Below are 6544 nucleotides of genomic sequence, written 5' to 3'. Positions count from 1 at the left end.
ATCATAGCTTGATCCGTTGAGACAGGCAGAGTAAAGTTGGAACATGTTCTGTCTCAGTCAGCGTCCACAGCCGCTAGAGTGAGGTTGTGTTTAGCATGTCTGTCGCGCATCAAACAACACGTGAACATTAAGTTCTGTTTCAAGTTGCAAAAAGGTGCCAAAGATACTCTGAAATGTTGAAATTGGCGTTTTGCGATGATGCTAACTCTGAAGACTGTTTGGGGGCGTGGTGGCTCAGTGGTAGAGCGTTCACCTCCGGTGCTTGGGGTCCCTGGTTCGATCCCAACTCGCGCCGTGTGGACTTTGTGGTGGACAAACACCGTGCTCGTGGGTTTTCTCGGGGTTCTCCCGTTTCCTCCCACTTTCTTCATTCCACCATTTCACTCATTATCACCGTCTCCTTTAGCCTAACCGGCATAACCGTGGGACGTTAAAGATTTCATTTCGTTTCATTTTCTGAAGACTGTTTACAATTGGTACAAGCGATTTAAATCTGAAATGAGTCGGTACAAGACGAGCAACATTCGGGACGTCCATTAACCTCAAAAACAAGAAATGGTGCAAAAAGTGGCATCAAACTATTGGAGTGTTCGTTCAAACAGGCGAATAACTATTTGAGAGGTTTCCAAAGAACTAAACATTCGTACGGGTTAGCACAAAGCATTTCAACCATCGATTTGGAAATGAGAAGAGTGCGAAATTTGTTCCCCGACTTTCGGCTAAAATTTATTGTTCATCAGTCGAAAAAATATTCCTGTCTGTCAACTTCCAACGTACTCTCCAAATCTAACATTGCGCGACTTTTGGCTTTTTCCAAAAAATGAAAACCGTGCTTAAAGGAAAACGTTTTGACACCATTATTGACATTGAGACGGCCATGACATTGGAGCTGAACGTCCTTCCGAAAGAAACCTTCCAGAAATGCTTCCAGTTATGGATTCAACGTTGGGATAAGCGCATTGCTAACCAAAGACAGTACTTTGAAGGAGATTAAAGCAAATTCTATGTAAGCTTGTTACTTTGTTTCTTAATAAAATTATTCACCGTATTTTTTCATCACACCTCGTAAGTTAAAATGGACGAATGACGAAAGTATTAGTGGAAAATTTAAGAAAATACGAAAAACTTGGAAATACTGAGTGAACAGTGTTATCCTCTAGTAGAGAAGACTGGATTGCCTGTTTCCAAACACGTACATTATAGAAATATATGCTGTCTGGATCGAACATCGAATAGTAATAATAATAAAAGCTTTGGTTTCCTAAGATACGTAAGAAAAGATATAGTTTTTCTATAAAGGTAACCAAGAAAGTTCCTCCGCTTTTTGTGAAGTTCGTTTTTAATTGGCCTTCACACCGTGAGTTGAATGCAAATGCAGATAAGGCGAAGGTCAGTTGTTGGTGTGGAACTATCCAACATACTACCTGGTTGTGGCAGTTCAGTTACACCGTGAACTTGCGTAAGGACAGAGTGAACATGGGACCTCCATAGAGCGTCATAAGGGCGTGTATGCTGTACGATTTCGAACGGGTCAAACGCCGCTGCAACGGGGTGGAAGATACGTCAGGCCTTTAGTGAGGGTGTCTTGACTACGCGGACACCGCAGCGGTGGTTTAGCAAGTTTAAGAACACTGACGAAACTTTCGAAGACGCACCAACTGCCCGAAGACCAACACATGTACAAAATGAAGATCTTGAGGCAGCAACTGAGGCGAACATTGGCCAGGCATGTGAGAAACTGGAACTACAATTCAGTGTGAGTGGAGAAACATTCGGGAGCACATCCATCAACTTGGGCCCCATCGCCCAGTTCTTCGGAACTGCAATCAGCCACTGGTCCTCCAGGTTGGGGGTTGTGCCCGGCCGATCACCCGGTATTTAAAACCTGCGATCGAGCGTTGTTACAATATAAGCCTCGGATATGGACTGCTCTCCCTAGAAGACAACCTTGCTATGGACTGGTTTTGCTTTTGGATTTGCTTGGATGACGCTGGACCCGGGGCCGTGGGACGGAGGAGTAAAGCGCATGCGCACCCAGCAGCACCGGAAGGAGTGATGTCCTGAAAGGAAATGCTGGGAATCTGCGATGCGGGAATCTCCAATGAACCATTGGTCCCTCCCCTCACACGGTGGGACGTGGGTCCTCTCAAAATTACCCATCAGTCGGCGGTTCAGGTGTCTCTGCCTCTTTGTCATTTTGACTTGGTGTCACAGCCAAAGCTTGTTAGCTTGCTGACAAGGGTCATGCAGATAGGACCTGCTAGCCTCGTTGGCCGCTTCGAACCAAGACGGGGAAGCTGAGAGGATTTTGGGCTTTATTATATCATGGATCTGCATCAACCACCCACCCAGGATACTGGCATGCAGCAGAGAGAGGAAAGGCTTGGTCTTGCACCAAGATATTTAATCATTAAAGACAAATCAAATGACACAATTGGAGCCTTACGTAAATTGTCACCATTTATAGTACATCGTCAGCTACATCATATTACCACAGGAACGTTTCCTCCTGGACATATTCGCAAATTACGAAATGGGACGTTACTTGTCCAAACGACCTCAGATAAACAATCAAAATTACTTTTAGCTAGTACACAGTTAGGACCTGTTCCTATTCTGGTTGAGCCTCATCGGCAATTAAATACTAGCAAAGGAGTTATCACATGCTTCGACTTGAGAGAGTTACCAGAGGCGGGAATATGTGCCGATCTTACGGATAGCCATGTGACAGACGTCCATCGAATTACTACGAAGAAAAATGGTACAGTACAGCCCACGGATTCATATATCATTACTTTCGCTCTATCTGACCTTCCGACGCATTTGAACGTTGCTTACCACCGTTTGAAGGTCCGCCCGTACATACCACTACCCTTACGGTGCTTTAACTGCCAACATTTTGGCCACTCAGCCCCTTCTTGTCATGCCTCTGCCATCTGTGGCAATTGTAGTTCCGCAGCTCATGGCCAAGCCCCATGTGCGGCCCCATCGAAGTGCGCTAACTATAAAGGTGGCCACCCAGCTTGGTCACGCGACTGTCCTAATTTTATGGCTGAGAAGATGATCCGTGAACTGATGGTAATAGAGAAGATCTCCGCAGCTGAGGCTAAACGAAGGCTACAGCCAAAGGTTACCTTTGGCTCCAGTTTCTCTTCCCTTCTAAAGACCAGCAGATCACAAGGTACTCAGACAGTCGATTCCGCTACCCAGACTGACGTTGAGGTTCTCAGTGTGCCAGTCTCTTCCAAGTCGTCCCGTACCACTGCTTCTTCTGTGAACCCAGGACTATCCCGCACGAAGCACCAATCATCTTCCGCTTCGCAGCCTAAGCTTCCATTGAATGATCCTTCGCCTTCACGAATCGTTAAGCCAATTCCTGCTTCTCAGCCTCCGGCTGCTGGCTCTACCTCGTCTGCACCTAATCGATGCATAGCCCAGTTTTTGAAGCAGTCAAACAGCCAGCCTCCTACCAAGCCCCTCACTAAGAAGGAACGGAAAAAACAGCTCTAGGATCAAGCTTCCAAGGATGCCTCTCCCTCCTCCACAGCTTCTACCAAGCTACCGAAGAAATCTTCACGCACTCAGTCTTCTAGCCCACCTGGGAAGAAGAAACAGAAGCATACGTCACGCAGTCCCCCTAGTGATGACGAGTCTCTTATGGATGATATGGTGGAGGAGGAGCTCGATAATTTTACCCTTGTGGAAGCCCGTGAAAAAGGCAAGCGCAGTACCTCGCTTTTTGTTCTCGATGCTTGTTGTACATGTCTCTTCTTCAATAGAATTAAAATGGCTATTCCACTCCGAGGAATTTAAGCAGTTATTGACATTGTTTCATCCTACCACTCTGCTCTCATCCATGTGAATAGTGCTTTCCAGCTTATAGCTGTTCGTTTGTTGTATCTACCTTACGCGTCATGACGTCTTTACTGCTGTCGATCTTGAACAGATTGCCCGACAGCTTCCATCCCCATTTTTGTTTGTGTGTGACTTTAACTCCTACCACGCACTGTGGGGCTCTCCTCGTACTGAGCCGCGAGGTCAAGAGATTGCCACTTTCCTTGACAACACTAACTCATTGGTCTTCAATGATGGCAGTCCCACACATTTTACTACTGCTACTGGTACTTACTCTCATTTGGACCTCTCCATTTGCAGTCCTCAACTTGGTGCCCACCTTGGCGCGTGCATGACGATCTCTGTGCAGTGACCACTTTCCTATTATTGTCAATGGCCCTCCGCTCATCCCTTCTGCTCCGTTCACTGCCTATAATCTACGTCAAGCAGACTGGGGTCATTTTCCCGCAACTTTTCATTTCACTTTAGAACCTCGTTTTACTTTTGGTCATTGTGAGGCCTTTCAGCGGAGTATCCTGGTAGCTGCACACGACTCTTCCTATCTATGCTGGTTCCCGGTGGTGGTCTGAGGAGATTCGTGACGCTATTCTGGCCCGACGTCGAACACTCCGTACTTTTCATCGTGCTCCTACAGCTGATAATTTGGTCAATTTCGTCTTCTTCGTGCTCGCTCCCGTTACCTGATTAAGCAAGCTAAGCGCCCTAGTTTTTTTATCTTATGTTTCTTCTCTTACTGCTGGCAGCCCCATGACAGCGGTCTGGTCGCAGATTCGTCGTCTCCAGGGCCATGTTTCCTCTGTTGTGGTTCCATCCCTTATTATCGATGGTGTAATGGTCACTGATCAGGACAGAATTGCTGCTGAATTAGGTCGTCATTTTGCGGATGTATCCAGTTCTACTCACTACTCAGCTGACTTTCTCACTTATAAACACCGCACCGAACGTACGCCACTCCAGTTCCGCTCTGCAACCGCTGAAGCTTATAATCTGCCTTTTACTGCTGCTGAACTTGCTGTTGTTTTGGCTTCTACGGAGGACACGGCACCTGGCCCTCATGGCATCTGTTATACAATGCTCCGGCACCTTCCTGACGATGGCAAGCAACATCTTCTTCACCTGTACAATCGCATCTGTCTTGAAGACACCTTCCCTGCTGCCTGGCGTGCAGGATACATTATTCCTATTTTGAAGCCTGCTAAACCTGTCACATCCAGTGGAAGCTACCGCCCGATTGCCTTGACTAGCTGTCTGTGTAAACTTTTGGAGAAGATGATCAATACCCGCTTAGTCTGGTTTCTTGAACACCATGGCCTCATTTCCAATCTTCAGTGTGGCTTTCGGCGCTTCCGTTCCACTACTGATCATTTGGCGCATCTTGAAAGTGCTATTCAGGATGCCTTTCGTCATCAAGAACATCTGATAGCAATCTTCTTTGACCTTGAAAAGGCCTACGACACCGCTTGGCGATATGGCAACAACGTTCTTTTAGAGTCAAGTTTGAAGCTACTCTTTCTGCTCCGTTTCCACAAGAGAATGGCGTTCCAAGGGTAGTGTGTTGAGTGTCACATTGTTTGATGTCGCAGTGAACAGTATGATGTCGCAGCTCTCCCCTTCTGTTAAAGGGCTGCTTTATGTAGATGACTTTACTATCTACTGTCGCTCACGAGATCTCCGTACGGTTACTTGACAGTTGCAGTTAGCGCTCAACCGCCTTCAACGCTGGTCTACCACTACTGGTTTCACCTTTTCTCTCACCAAAACACAGTGCGTACATTTTTGTCGCCTTCGTCACTGTGCCTCTGATCCTAAACTGTTCCTTGGCTGTTCTCGATTGTCCTATGTGGATCATGTTCGGTTTCTGGGCTTGGAGTTTGACCGCCGACTTACCTGGGCTGTTCACGTTCGAGCCCTGAAGTACCGCTGTCTCCGCTCCATGAACTTACTACGTTTGGTGTCCCATCTTTCGTGGGGTGCTGACCGCGTTGTGATGTTGCGTCTATATCATAGCCTCATCCACTCCCAATTGGATTACGGCTGTGTTGCATATGGTTCTGCTCGACCTTCCATCCTACGTCATCTGGATTCTGTCCATCATCTTGGCCTTCGTTTGGCGCTTGGAGCTTTCTGAACCAGCCCTATTCCTAGTCTCTATGTCGAGGTTCATGAACCACCTCTTTCCCACCGTTGGGACTGCCTGCTCCTGCGCTATTACATTCATATCCGTGCCGTACCTGACCACCCTTCGGCCTTTGCCCTTGAGGCTGGTGCTCGCTATGACAGATATCAAGCACGACCAACGTGCTTGGCATTCGTGCTATAGACCTTGGAGCTTCTCTTGGACTCGATGTCCTTGTCATCTATCCATTGGGCTTCCTGCCCATTCCTCCGTGGACAGTTCTTCCACCAGTTGTTAATTTTCATCTAACGCAATTTAAGAAATCTGTCACCAGCAATCAACAATTTTGTCAGGAGTTCTTCTCTTTTCTGGATGCGTACCGTAACTACGCTGTCTTCTACACGGATGGTTCGAAACATGAAGATTCTGTTGGCTGTGCCTTCGTCACGGATGATCATAGCGCTGACTTGAAGCTCCATCCTACTTCCACTGTGTTCACTGCTGAATTGGTTGCTATTTTGGAGACTCTGAATTATATTCGTCGACGCCATCTTCGACATGTTCTCCTGCGCT

Source organism: Thermobia domestica, chromosome 5 (assembly GCF_964235325.1).
Source record: "Thermobia domestica chromosome 5, izTheDome1.hap1.1, whole genome shotgun sequence".
Lineage (NCBI taxonomy): Eukaryota > Metazoa > Arthropoda > Insecta > Zygentoma > Lepismatidae > Thermobia > Thermobia domestica.
The sequence above is the reverse complement of the archived record's forward strand: the minus strand, read 5'-3'. Positions refer to the sequence as shown.